General features: G+C 40.2%; 1 long non-coding RNA gene across 2 annotated transcripts in view; it reads right to left on the reverse strand.

Moving 5' to 3' along the window:
• The window catches only part of LOC144770236 (uncharacterized), a 156,645-nt gene that overhangs the window by 65,356 nt on the left and 76,522 nt on the right, over positions 1 to 14,767 (reverse strand). The window lies entirely within an intron of this gene.

Raw genomic sequence — 14,767 nt, forward strand, 5'->3', positions numbered from 1 at the left:
TGTAGCCTCCCCTTCTGTATATCCTTTTCCAGTCCCTGCCTTTCTTCCCATTTCCTTGGTTCCAGTTCCTAGTTTTCTGTCTTTCTATTTTGCTGCTTTGCCTCTGTTACCTTGTATGTTTGTTACCTGCTTTCTGCCGAGTGTGCCCTGTGATTTCCTTCCTTTCCTGTTAAGTCTTGCTAACTCCTTGTCTATTGTGCTTGTTTTAGTTATACCCCCTTGCTGTTACTGCCTTAGGTGTTTCTGTTTCACCACCAGGATCCTTGGGCACAGCTGACTACCTTGGTGGTGTTTCTTGTTCACTGTGAGTATTGCTTTGAGTTAAATTTATACCATCACCATAGGTATAAGCTCCACAGACCCTGCCTGTGCATGCATATCCTATATGTGGGTATTTGCAGTCAGTATCTGTAACAACAATTCTGGGTGAGAAACTTACTGAGCTTCAGTCTTCCTGTGTGGAGCTCCTGAGTGCTTTACCCCACACTCCCCTTTCTTGTTAATGTTGTTTTATACATATGTCTTGCACATTTGTCCTGGGTGTATTTTTTCTGAATGCTAAATTCCTTCATAAGTGCCTGTCCTTTCTGGGTCTTAGCCAGCTAGTTCACTTGTATAGGTTTCACCTTTGGATCCTTTTTCTTCCTCTGACTCCCTGTGTGAACCTGGGCAGCGTTGTACTACTCTTTCTTTGTACGCTTTCTACTTAGACCCCATTCCTTGCTTGAGTACCTGACTGTGTTCCCGACATAGTCCCGGACAGTCCCTGGCAATATAAGCAATTATGTGTGTTTAAAATTACTGTACAATGTGTTATAACAATTGTATAGCAACAAATAAAAATGTTTGTAGGCTACAAACAGATCATATGTGCAATTGTAATTATTTGGAAATAAAATAAATGTTTTTCTTAGAAATTAAGAAAGTTCCAAAAAAGTTGTAACTATTGAAAAATAGTGCAGATTAAAAAATGGTATATAGTAAAGGAGAGATTTCAAAAATTGGTATCACAATAAAATGTAAAAATACTTTTAAACACTGCATTAAGAAACAAACAATTTACACTATAAATAACTATAATTATTTACTATACAAAATAAAAAATAGGAACAAATTTAAATATTTTATGGATCTCACCTTCACTATACCCAATAAAACCATAGCCACGATGGGTAAGTGTTGGACTTTGTGGAGGTTCGGATGTGCTATTCCAACCTCAAACTTAACCTCATTGAGTAAAGCTTTGAACTTTGGGGTCAAATTAACTATTCCCACTCCTAACTTAGCCACATTTATTCAGGAGAGTGTTAGACTTTTGGGGTGAGGGAGTCATAGTTACTATTTAAACTCCAACCTTCACCACATTGAGGAAAGTGTTGGCCTTTGAGGGAGTCATATTTATAAACTTAACCTTATTGGACAGAGTGTTGGGATTTGCGCGGTTCAGATATACTCCACCTTCCCCACATTGAGGAAAGTTATGAACTGTCAGAAGGTTTCAAATGTATAATTTCCACTCCAGACTTAAATACATTGGGAAAAGGGTTGGACTTTCAGGGGCAGGGGCAGATTTAGTATTCCAACTCCAAACTTCACCACAACGGGGAAAGAGTTGGACATTGGGGGAGAAGGGGAGACTTATTATTCCAACTCCAAACTTAACAACATCTGGGAAGGTATAGACATTTTGGGTAATGGGGGTCAGACTTTCTACTCAAACTCCAAACTTGACCACTTTGGGGAAAGTATTGACTATGGACAGTTGAGATTTACCATTCCAACTCCAAACTTAACCACATAGGGGGTTAAGGTTAGAGTTACTTCTCTCAATCCAAACTTCACTATATTGAGCAAAGTGTTGGAAGTTGGTGGGGGAGGGGTAGTCTTTACTATTCCTACTCCAAACTTTATCACATTGGGTAAGTGTTGAACTTTGGTGTTTGTTATATTTACTCTTCAAACTTCAAGCTCCACTACATTGAAGACATGTTTGATCTTTGAGGGGGTTCAGATTCTATCCTAACTCCAAACTTAACAACACTGGGGAAAAGTGTTGGAAATTGGGGTGGAGTGTTCAAATGTACTATTCCCACTGCACACTTGGCAACACTGGGGAAAGTGAATTTGGGATGTTCAACGTTACTAATCCAACTTCAAACTTAATCACATTGTCGAAAGTGTTGGACTTTGGGGGGGGGTCAGATTTACTATTCCAACTCCATACTTAAACACATTGGGGAAAGTGTTGGACTTTGGGGTGTCACATTTGCTATTCCAACTGCAAACCTAACCACATTAGTGAAAGTGTGGACTTTGGGGGATGGAGGGTCATATTTACCATTCCAACATCAAACATAACCACATAGTGCAAAGTGTTGGACTTTGGGTGGGAGGTTTGCATTCATCATCCAACTCCAAACTTAACCACTTTGGGGAGAGTATTAGACTTTGAGGGGAGTAAATTTACTATTCAACTCCAAACCGAAGTACCTTGAGGAAAGTGTTTTACTTTGGTGGCAGGGCAGACTTACTATTCTAGCTCCAAACTTAACCACATTGATGAAAGTGTTGGACTTTGAGGAGTTCAGAGTTACTATTCCAACCCCAAACATAACTACACTGTGGAAACTGCTAATTTGGGGGAGTCACAATGTCTTTTTCAACTCCCAACTTAATCACATTAGAGGAATGGGGATGGGGGTGGGTCATATTTACCATTCCAACTCCACATTTTACCACATAGGCCAACTTGTTGGACGTTGGGGGATGGAGGTTGGGGGTGGGATTAACTATTCCTTCTCCAAGCTTAATCACATTAGGGAAAATTTGGACCTTGGGGAGTTCAGATTTATTATTAAAACTCCAAACGCATCCACACGGGAGAAAGTGTTGGACTTTAAGGGGTACAGATCTATTATTCCAACTGCAAACATAGCCACATTGGATAAAGTATTGTACGTTGGAGCGTTCAGATTTACTACACTAACTCCAAACTTAACCACACTGATGAAAGTGTTGGACTTTGGGGGAGTCAGACTTAATGGACTGTGTTAGACTTTGGGTAGTCGGGGTCTGACTTATCATTCCATCTTTAAACATAATCACATAGGCAAAGGGTTGAACTTTGAGGGATTCAGGTTTACTATTCCAACTACCAACCTAACAACATTGGAGAAATATTGGGCTTGGGGAGAGGCGGTCAAATGTAGTATTCCCAGTACAAACTTATTGACATGAGGTAAAGTACTGTACTTTTAGATTTTTAAATTAACTACTCCAACAAAATATACATTTTAATTATCCCAAAAAAGAAAGCCATACAGCACAAATATATAAACTAAGGGTACTACCAAATTAATTTTTTTACAAATAACAAATTGGGACGTGTGGTGAAGATGGCAGCGCAGCTGGATGTGCTCCACTACAGTTCCCAGCCCAACTGGAAACATGTTTGGTAACTACTAATAGGCAGAACCTCCATAACTCTGTGACCCGGGGAGAAACTCTGGCACACAGTGGTGGTGGTCAGGAACAGCGTAGGTCATGGCAGATCCTGCTGCAGAGGAGGGGAGGGGAGCGCCACCGTTGTTTGGGCCGCTGAGAATTGCAGTTGCCAAGGCCTAGTGGTGTCCTAGCTGGCGGTGCCTTCACTCTACAAATCGGCCCTACAGGACCGGGTGGCTGAGGGAAGGCATCTTGGAACTGGGGGTAGCAGTGAGTATCATTTGAGATTTCAGTGGGTGCTGTTGCGGATAGAGAAAGCAGCACGCCTTGACCTCCAGCATCAGCGGGCTCCCTGGAATAGTGGTATGGAGGCATCGCTGGCACACTATGAGGAGGGTGGCCCATGACTTTGGCAGGCCTCCCCAAATAAATCTTAGCAGTGGCTAAAGCCATATAAAGACAATGTGATGCAGGGAGGACTAGGAATGGCGGTGCATGAAGGCGTGGCCCTGCTTGCACTTATCAGGGAGAGGGGCATGCAAGTAGCCCTCTATTTGAAGGTACACCTGCCACTGTGACACAGACTCCCCCTGGTGCCCTAGTGGGGCCCTGCAATGGTGGTCTTCTCCACTGAGACGGAGAGGGTGGAGCCACATGACTGCACTGAAATATACTCAACGGGCCTCCTGTGAATCCCCTTGGTGATGCACAAGTTTTCCGGGCCATCATGAAGGAGGGGTAGTCACAGGTCACACTATGAAGAAAAGTAGGCTACTGGCCTATCTAGATAAATCAAGACCATGATCAGAATTGGGGGAAACACATGGACACAAGATGCAATCCCCCACCATGTTGTTGACTAAGCCAGACATCCTGGAGAGCCGTCGGCCTTAAAATCAGAACTTAAAGGAAAATTGAAGGGTGATATAGAGAAGAGCTTATCTGATCTCTGAACTGATCTAGGCATTAAAATCCAAGAACTCAGTTACGATGTTGGATTGGTGGAAATGCTGGGAAATGCCCCGGGCAAGTGACTACCCAAGGGGGAGGTCATTGATCAGCAGCTGAAGGATACGCGCTCCAAAACTGATCTCAAGAACTCTTCTTGCTGGGAGAACCTGAGACAACTAGAGGTGAGAGAAAACATTGAGAACTCTAATCTGAATAAAAAAAAATTTGAGATGGAAAGGAATAATTTTCAGGTTGATATCAGGTATCTGGATATGAATTTTTGGGAGAAAAGTAAACTTGCAAAATATGCCAGACATTAGAATATGTAGTATAAATGCTGGGGGGTTAAATGACTGGAAGAAACGGCAGAGAATGAGTCATCTGGTGAGATCGAATAATATTGACATAGTTTGTGTTCAGGAAACCCATATTCCCTGGAATAATAGGAAGGTATTAGAACTGTATGGGTTTACCTTGATAGGATGTTCCACCCAGACAACAATGACAAGAGGAGTGGCTATATTAGCTAAGAATTATCTAGGCAGTGCTAAACGCATAAAAACGGATGGTTCGGGTAGATGGATTTTAGCGGAAATGAGTATGGGGTTTACATTATGTGTAATATATGGTCCAAATGAGGATGATCCTACTATGTTCGACAAATTAGAGGAGGAATTGGCTAACTGGACAGCCCCAATGATAGTATGTGGGGACATGAATATTTCTGTGGATTGGCAACTGGGGACTACCTTTACAGGTCGCAAACGTAAAGTTAATACAGCGATCAGCTCCATGTTACAATCCCATGGCCTGCTTGATGTATGGGGAGAAAAGATGCCAGGTGATCGTGGTTACACGTACTTTTCTCATCCAGCACAAAAGTATTCCAAGCTGGATTATTTTTTTATTACACAAGAGGAGATAGGCAAGGTAAATATTCAGAAATTGCCGAGAGTAATTTCTGATCATAATCCTTTGATACTTGATTATAAAGTTCCCAGTGTAGGTAGGAAAACATCCAGATGGACTTTTGAGAGAAAGTTATTAAATGATGAAAGGTTCTTAAAATATATGAAAAGATGGACAAAAGAATTCTTTGATTGCAACAGGTATAGTGCCTCCAGGAATGGGGTTTGGGAGTCGTTCAAAGCCGCATTAAGGGGGGAGACGATTAGTTGTTCATCGAGAATCAGGAAAGAGGACAAAATCAAGATAGATAAACTTACAGCAGATCTGGCAGAAAAAGAGAGATACCACATTGATGAAATAATAACTGGTAAGGATAGTAGTGAGACCATAAGAAATATGGCCAGGATTAAGGGGGACCTTTTAAAACTAATTACCCAAAAGGAGATTTGTGAATATCAGACTCAAAGAGCTAGGCGTTATGAGACAGGGGAACAAGCTGGGAGAGCATTAGCATTGCGCATAAGACAGGATCTGAACAGAAAAAAAATTAGTAAGATGAAATTTAATGGGAGAGAGTATAATGACCCAAAATCTATAGTACAGGTGTTTCAAGAGTTTTATCAAAAGCTTTACGATCATGAGCCAGGGAGTGTGTCCCATAGACAAGATCAATTTCCCATAACACCTAGGGTTGGGGAGGATGATAGAGATCGATTAGAAGCGAGCATAACAAGCGAGGAGATAATGAATGCTTTAAGTGAACTGGCATTGGGCAAAGCAGCTGGCCCAGATGGAATTCCAATCGAGGTTTACAGGGCTCTGAGTGAAGAAATTCTCCCAGTTTTTGTGGATCTCTTTAATGGAGTTATATGTTCAGGTGTTATCCCTGATACGTGGAAGCAGACTAACATTGTGGTATTTCACAAAAAGGGGAAGCCAGAGGATAATCCGGGGTCATATAGGCCAATTTCATTGATAAATACAGATGCGAAATTATATTCAAAAGTTTGGGCTAAGAGACTAGGAGGGATTATAGGTCATCTAGTGTCACCCTGGCAGCATGGGTTCGTCCCAGGGCGAGGTACCACCGAACATACGGCTAGGGCTATTACATTATTCGATGCTGTTACGGCTGCCGGGAGTGACATGGCTATGATTTTATTGGATGCCGAGAAGGCGTTCGATCGGGTGGTATGGAATTTTATGTGGGAGGTGTTGGAGAAAAGGGGTTTCGGAGAAAACTGTAGGAAAGGTATCAGGGCTATGTATGTGAATCCGGTGGCTAGAATTACCACCATGGGGCTCCAATCAGAGGAGATATCGATTAAAAGGGGCACACGTCAGGGTTGCCCGTGTTCACCCATTTTGTTTGCCCTATACATAGATCCTCTGATCAGGAAAATTGTGGCGACGGAGAGAATTTCCCCTGTGATATCTCACGGTCATACTACTAAGATTTTAGCATATGCAGATGATCTAGCAATAGTTACAAATAAACCGGATACTGCAATACAAGAATTAAACAACTTGGCTCAGCACTTTGGTATATATTCAGGATACAAACTTAATACTGATAAAACAATAATAATTTGCACAAAGAACATTCCGAAAAAAGATCAAAGATATGTTGATGCGGCGATTTATTTAGGAATTAAAATCCATGCTGATGTGGGTAAAATAATTCAGGAAAATTATTTGCCAGTATTAGTGGAGATTGAGAAAGAACTAAAGAGGATTGACGTCTTACATCTCTCCCTGATTGGACGAGTTAATGTGCTCAAGATGACAATGTTTCCAAAATTGTTGTATTTATTCCGGGCTATCCCGCTGCTAATTGATGAATCCTTGATGAAAAAAATGGACTCAGTTTTTTCTAAATTTCTTTGGCAATACGGGAAAGTTAGAAGGTCATTGGCTAAATTGTCATTACCAATAGAGAGAGGAGGGCTAGCAGCTCCTAATCTAAGGTTATATCATTGGGTATGTCTACTGTTACATATGAAACACCTACTTTGTTTTAATATATTTGATGATTCCCCTAGGGTTCCTACAATATACGAATTGGCAGTTGGTGAAAAAGCCAATGGAATTCTAACCCGGGAAGTGAGTGCTCAATTTTTTAAGAGGAGCAAAAGTAAGGTTATGCTAGGTGTATGGGGGGTCTGGAAGTTAATCTTGAAATTTCTTAAAATCCCTAAAATCAATGGAATTATAGACCTGTGGGAGTCAACCCCATTCATACATCTGGGACAGAATAGAAATAGTGCTCTCTGGAAAAGGTTGGGTATTCAGTATTTGGGGGATGTTATGAACAAGGAAGAGATGTTGGGATTTGAGACCCTACAGCAAAGATATGGTATCTCAGCGAATCACTGGATGTTGTACAACCAGTTAGAACAATCGGTGAAATCCATAAGACCCAAGATCTCTATTCAGGAGGTTAATCCGATTGTTCAATACGTAAGGAATGGGGGTAGGAAGATTAAAATAGGTTATGGATTCCTGTTACAGGCCATGGAAGATGATGTTGTACAGGTGGAAAATGCTTGGGCTATTAAAATCGGGGACCCAAATGTGGATGTGGATTATGCATTGGCATTGAATAAGAAAATTTTAAGAGCAACTAACCTAAAAGCTCAACATTATAAGATGATTTTTAATTTATACTACACACCTGCGAAACTGTATCAATGGGGAAAAAGGGATACGGACAGATGTCCAAGATGTGATCAAGGCCCAGCAGATTTAATCCATATGTTTTACTCTTGTCCAAATTTAAAACCGATCTTAACTGAAATGGAGAAGTTTTTATCGGGGCTGCTAGAGGGCCAAATTCTTCTATCCCCAACGACTGTTTTAATTGGCAGGGATGAAAATCTTAATATTACTCAGGATGCGGAAGCCTTTGTATTTTTGTGTGTTGCAGTATTAAGAATTTTAATAGCGGCAGCCTGGAAAGATCCAATAGCACCTTCATTCCAGATATGGTTAACTAGATTGCTTGGGATTCATAATATCGAGGATTGTCTGTATAACTTTAAGGGACCAAAGAAGAAAGATCTTGGGAAAAAAATTTGGGCACCCCTTAGTAAATGGAGGGAATCAAGAGGATGAAATGGAGTATATGTAAATTTAATAATAAGAAGCTAGTGTGTAGCTAGATATTGACCTTTTTAATTCTCCATGTATATTGACATTTTTTTTTTTTTTTTAAACCTCCATGCATATTTCTATGTTTTTACCCAGCTGATAATCTATACCTGTGTATGTATGCTTTCTGTTTTTTCTTTTTGTATTCTAATCCATCTCATTAATAAAAATATTTTTAAAAAAAAGAGAACTCTAATCTGAAAGTCTTCAGGTACGGCATGTTCTCTTCCTACTTGGGAGTCAGACTACAGGAGGTATTGGTTGACAGGGTTCTGTATAGGCCTCAGAAGATTTACACCCCCACAGAAACCGAGAGACATACTAGACAACTTTCATTAATACATAGAAAGAAGCAGTACTGAGTAAGGCACACGTCACAGGTGAGGTCTCCTTTCAAGAGCACACTAGTGACATCTATAAGGACATCTCTCTAGCTAATGTTCAGCTAGAGATTTGGCCTACCACCAGGAAACTGAGAACCAATCACATCTGGTAAAAGGGACCCATTCCTTCAGCCTTACCTTTGAGAGGCAGAGGTAGCGAAGTATGCAAGCAGCTCAACTCCATAGCCTTTCTCTTTCTCTGAGAGCTCCACAATTAAGGCACAGCACAATGGGAGTACCAAGGCCCATGAGTCCAGAATATGGCCTCAAAAGAATGACACTACCCGAAAGACCACGTCACTTGTCGGTATGGCTAAGGGGATCATGAACGGCACAGAACCTATGCAAATGGAGAGACATGTTGAAATTAACGTACAGGGGGCTCTTGTTTTCTCATTCTCTTCTTCACTCCTCATTTGGATTTTGGTTATCTTTCTGGACACGAGGATGGAGAGTAGGTACGCTAAGAAGAGGAGTGACAGAAAGCAAGAGCTGTCAATAACACTCATATTGGTCCTAGTTGGGCCATTGTTGGGGTCCAATTGCAGTCTCTTTGACTTAGATATCCAGTCCGATGCTGGAGCAATCCTTATTCTGGGAAGGTATAAGTTGGAGGGGGAAGTTTCCTTGTCCTCAGATTCCAGGTGACTACAGGGCATTATTTGCACTCTGTGTCACTTTAAAATTTGAAGAAATTGTATTCCCATTTTGTTTCATGTTTTTTAATTTGAAATATTTCTAGCGGAGCTGGGAAAGGGAGGACAAACTGTGTGCATCTAATGGACTGCATGAGGTATCAAGTTATTCATATGAACAGCTACTTTCCAAAATATGTTTAACCTATATAGTAATTTGATGATTACTATCACTGCTCTGAATGCCTAAGGCCCGAACAGCCTGATTAAGAGAGGAGCAATATGGAAAACCTTACAAACAGACAACCCGACATTTGCAAGAGACTCATTTACTGAATAATGATCAGTGCACAATGACTCACAAAATGTATCCAGCTTCATTTCATTCCTCAGCTGTTACCAAGCAACTTAAATGTAATTCTATAATGAGAGTGTCGAAAAACAGAGCAAATGCAAAAGGTCTCTATTTAATTTTAGTGGGCACCCTGCATGGCCACCAAAGTATATTTACTACATAATATGCACCAAACACAGCACAAGGCACAAGTCTTCTACAATTCAGAAGAATTAGCTGGGGTGGCGATTGGTGGTATTGTCCTCGGAGAAACCTATAATGAGGTCAGGGACTCTGAAAGGGGCAGAAAGGTTGGGAGGTTAGGACACACTACAGCTTTTTCAAAGAAACTGAAAAATGCACTGAAAAAAACACTAAATGAACTAAGGTTGAAGGATGCATGGTACAAACTACCTAAAATGAACACAGAATACACATACGATTGCATGTTCATCATACATACTCCTATGTAGACTATATTGTGGTTAGCAGGGCCCTTCTAGCTAAAGTTTACTCGCAGACATAGGCATAATAGTGGTATAAGATCACGCTCCAGTCACTGACGAACTGGCCCAGGGTGTCAAAAAGTGGGGGGACGGCTTCACCTTTCTTAAATAAGATATATTGAGGAAATTCGCCAAGAGATGCATGACTACTTTCACTTGAACTGAGTTTCACTGGGAGGAGTGTGGGAGGCCTTGAAAGCAATGATCTGTGGAAAATACAGAGCTATTGAGGCTCCTCGATGATGACCAGACAACTTGAAAGGGCATGAACTGGAGTGGGAAAGACTGATCTACCACTCCTAACAAATCACAGACTACTTGCAAACTTGTTGCAACTAGAGGCCAGCTTTGCATACATTACACTAACGAAGTTGAACTAGCTCTGTTCCATTGGAAAAAGAGAGTATGTATCACCGGAGGTAAGGTAGGAACAAAATAAGGAAGAGTTTTAAGAGGCAAACAAGAAAAGGAATATATCAAAGAAATATTTAATGCCATGGGGGGTGTCTTAATAGATGATGCTAGGAAACTAATTTAATCAATTCTATTCCAACTTGTATATAGAGAGACTTGATTTATGCCAGAAAAACAAGTCAAACTTCCCCATTGACCCATGTCCTGCTTGAAAGTTTAGAGAAACCCATACAAGTTGATTAGGTTATGGCTCAAATCAAAACTTTGAAGCGTAATAGGACCCTAGGCCCGAACGGCTTCTTGGCCTTATTTTATAAAACGTTTTCACAAAAATTTGCATTAAAATTGGCTCACCTTTTTCATTTTGGAGGTAGTGGTAAAGTTATTACAAGAACTCTGAGCAAAGTCTCTATCACAGTCTTCTTACATCATTGAAGTCTTGTCTCACTGAAGTCCTACTTTCTTTGATACACTAGGACAAGGGAGGCTTTGTCCAGAGAAGACAACTATTGATTTCCAGAATGGAAAGGATCAGTACTATTAAAATGAATGTCCTCCCAAGGCTCTGGTTTTCGTTCCAGAACCTCCCGTTATGGGTTGACAGACCTCACCTAATTCATATTCAAAAACATTTCTCATGGCTTCTGCGAAGGGATAAGAGACCCAGACTCTCCCAGACATGTCTTATTCAAGCCAGAGACCACAGCAGGCATGCCCTGCCTACCATTTCCTTTTATTACGCAGCTACCCAATGGAGAATAGCTGTGGAATGGTTCAAGGTAGAGTTTGGCAAGAATTTGATCCATATGGATCATGCAATCGTATAAAATGGGAGGGATTGGTGATGCAGAATTACATATGACATGTTTTGAGCCATCTCTCCTAAAACTTTAGAGCATTGCAAAGCTGAGTTCCACCTCACAAAAAGGAGCATTTATAGCACACACAAATAATCATTGAATCACCCACCTCCGTATCCGACAGGAAACTACTAGAGAAAAGACGCCATTTCAGACACTCTTCACTAAATTAATAACACTGGGGCAGTATCTCTAAACTCTACTGGGTGCTGGTTGCAAATGAGACACCACAACACTAGAGATACAAAAGGGACTTGGAAGGGATATTAGGCAAGCAAAGCTCAAATAAGCAGTGTACGTGACGGGGCAGTGGGATACATTCATCTTGTATGTCTATTGCGGGCAGGGAAGTCTACTTCAAATTTTGGTACGAGTAGTTCTAGATTTTGGGGGGTGTCATTGGAGACATTTTACACATCTGCTGGTAATGTCCGATGATTCACCCCATCTGGTGCCCACTGCACTCAGGGAAATGTTTGAGTACCTGATTCTGGCCTCCATAGAGGTGATGCTCCTGGGCTTGAAGCTGGACACTCTAAGGCAATAACTAAGCATGAATGGTATACGGTTTTTTAGTGCTTTGGGAACGAATATTAACCAGAGCATTGAATTGGAAGAAAATGTATGCACCCCCAGTGACCCAGTGGTATTTTAGAAACTGGACCAACCTAGCACTAGAGCATTTAACTATTAATTTCAATGGCACACATTCATATTTTGAGGCCAAATCGAAGCCTGTATATGAAACAATGTGTAATTGTCGGAACACATTGTTCGCACAACGATGGAGAGCCTTAGGACTTTTTTGACTCAATGCACCAGCATTGCCGTTCTTGTAAGCCGGGGATCCCAGAACCCCGATAGCAATTCAATTGTGCTGGGTTGATGGGGAATAAGAGTTGCAAAGGTCAGACAGACCATATGTTATCACTGACTGTTTCTTCTCTGTTGGCTGGGTAGAGAGGGAATAACCTTGGCAATGGTTAGTTTGGATCATGTGTTATTTTTTGTTGCTGTCAGTGTCAACCCATACCGTGGTCAACCATAATACTGTAAACTGTCCGCCAGTTAATCCCTTAATGTGGGATGGCCTATATGGGGACTGAATATTTTGAACATTATTTGTAATATAAAACCTTAATAAACAACAGGATTTTACAAAGTTAAAAAACAGCCAATATTTACTATATCTTTCAAATTAAAAAATATATAATAAACGTTTAACACTTTATTTAAATGAAAATTTAAAAGACATAAAATATATCATACTCAAATTACAAAAACACATTTAATTAAACGCAATAAATATATTCAAAGTAAATATATCCAATTATTTCAATTATGAAAAAAAAATGATTTTAACTAACAATTTGACCACTTTTAGTATCATCATGTACAAAAAACGTACTAGACATTTTAAACAAACATAGCATATAAACATTTGAATTTTACATAATTAAAAATAAGAAATAATTAACAAATAATTTGCTTAAAAATAACATAAAATATTTAGAAAATTCTAAAGAAAAATAAATGCAACAATTATCAAAATAAGCTTAAAATTAAAAAATATTATTTAATCATCATCGTACTCATCTACAAAAACAAATAGCCTGCTCTTAAAATGATCACAATTTACTACTGTACAATTACAAGAAATAAGCACATTTAAGTTCAAAATCACGGCTAGAATAATTTAAAGGTTTGATAAAAATAAGTCGCTAAATCAATGACAATTCCTGCATTAGATCAAGACTTTGATAAACATCAAGAAACTGTACAATAAATAAAGAGTAGATAGACAAGCACTTTTTTAAATGTGGAAATTGATAGCAAAAAAGAAAAACTACAACAAATATTGGTCTGTCAAATCGTTGTTGAGTTCCCTGTTGGACTTTTTATGTTTACTTTGTGAGAAATGCTCAAGCCGGTGGATGAAAAAGTGCATCAGTGGTGTTTCTATCTTGGAATATTGTATTAAGAAATATCATCTGACATAAATAGTGCGCCCTAAATATTTACAAACATTTTGCATCATTGGGTGCAGTTTTTCTATTATTATCTCTAATGGGGCAACAATTTGTGTTAACAATATTTAGGTCAGACGATATTCTGGTACTAAATCATCTGTGGTGAAGAAGAACAGGGGAAGCTGACGTGAGGCCTTGGATCGAATCATTTGCAGAAGCCATTGTGACATATGGAGCGGGTTCAAGATCAAGAAGTAGTTCCAAAGATGTTTTCGAGTTCAGAAAAGCTGCAAATCCACCTTTCCAGCCTTTAGCCACTTGATGAACAGTTGCATGGGCATCCCCACACTACATAGCCTTTTAGACTCTATCCAACACCATAGTTTTAGCAGGAGAAAAACCCCACAGCAGAGTCTGGACCAAATTTACAGTTCATACCAACAGCCCCACAGGCTCCTTGAAAGCAACGGGCACCTCAAGGAAGCCGCTATGTTGATTTCATGTTATTTATTTATTTATTTATTTATGGGTTTGTACCGTGCTGGAATCGACTCCTGAAGGAGTATCTCCGCGCCAAAAACAGATGGACAGCTGATAGGATGGAATAACCAAGCAAGCAAGCGAAGGTGCTAAGATGGAAATAAAAATGTTTTCAGCTGTTTCCTAAACGACAAGTAATTGGTACACTGTCTAAGAGGGTCAGGAAGTTTGTTGCAAAGGCCAGGACCCAGATAGGAAAGAGCTTTCCCACCCTGTCTAGCCCTTCTAATGTTTGGAATTTGAAGATGGGACTAGTTGCTGGATCGGAGGTTGCGTGCTGGGTTGTAGAGAATAAACTTATCTGCCAGATACGCCAGGCCTGGACCATAAAGGCCCTGTTAGAATATCTATTACAAAAGTATTGTGACTCAAAGATAATTAGTCAATCAAATTGGTAACAAAATATTGATACAGAGTACTTAATACATAAACGCGCTGCTGCTGCGACTGCATGGTGATGTGAATTATTGTCTTGAGAATTGTTTTACTTCTGACATCAGACTAGCGAGAAACAACCCAGCTGTGTTGTTATTTTAACTTTGCTCGCATTTGCTCCCTTACCTTTCCAGTGTGTGGCTGTGCCGCTGGACTCCCCGTTCCACCGCGAGCTGACTACTAGCTCGATTGATGTGGCGGGAGCCCATTGGCCGCGACACTCGCTAGGGGTTACT

Source organism: Lissotriton helveticus, chromosome 1_1 (assembly GCF_964261635.1).
Source record: "Lissotriton helveticus chromosome 1_1, aLisHel1.1, whole genome shotgun sequence".
NCBI lineage: Eukaryota > Metazoa > Chordata > Amphibia > Caudata > Salamandridae > Lissotriton > Lissotriton helveticus.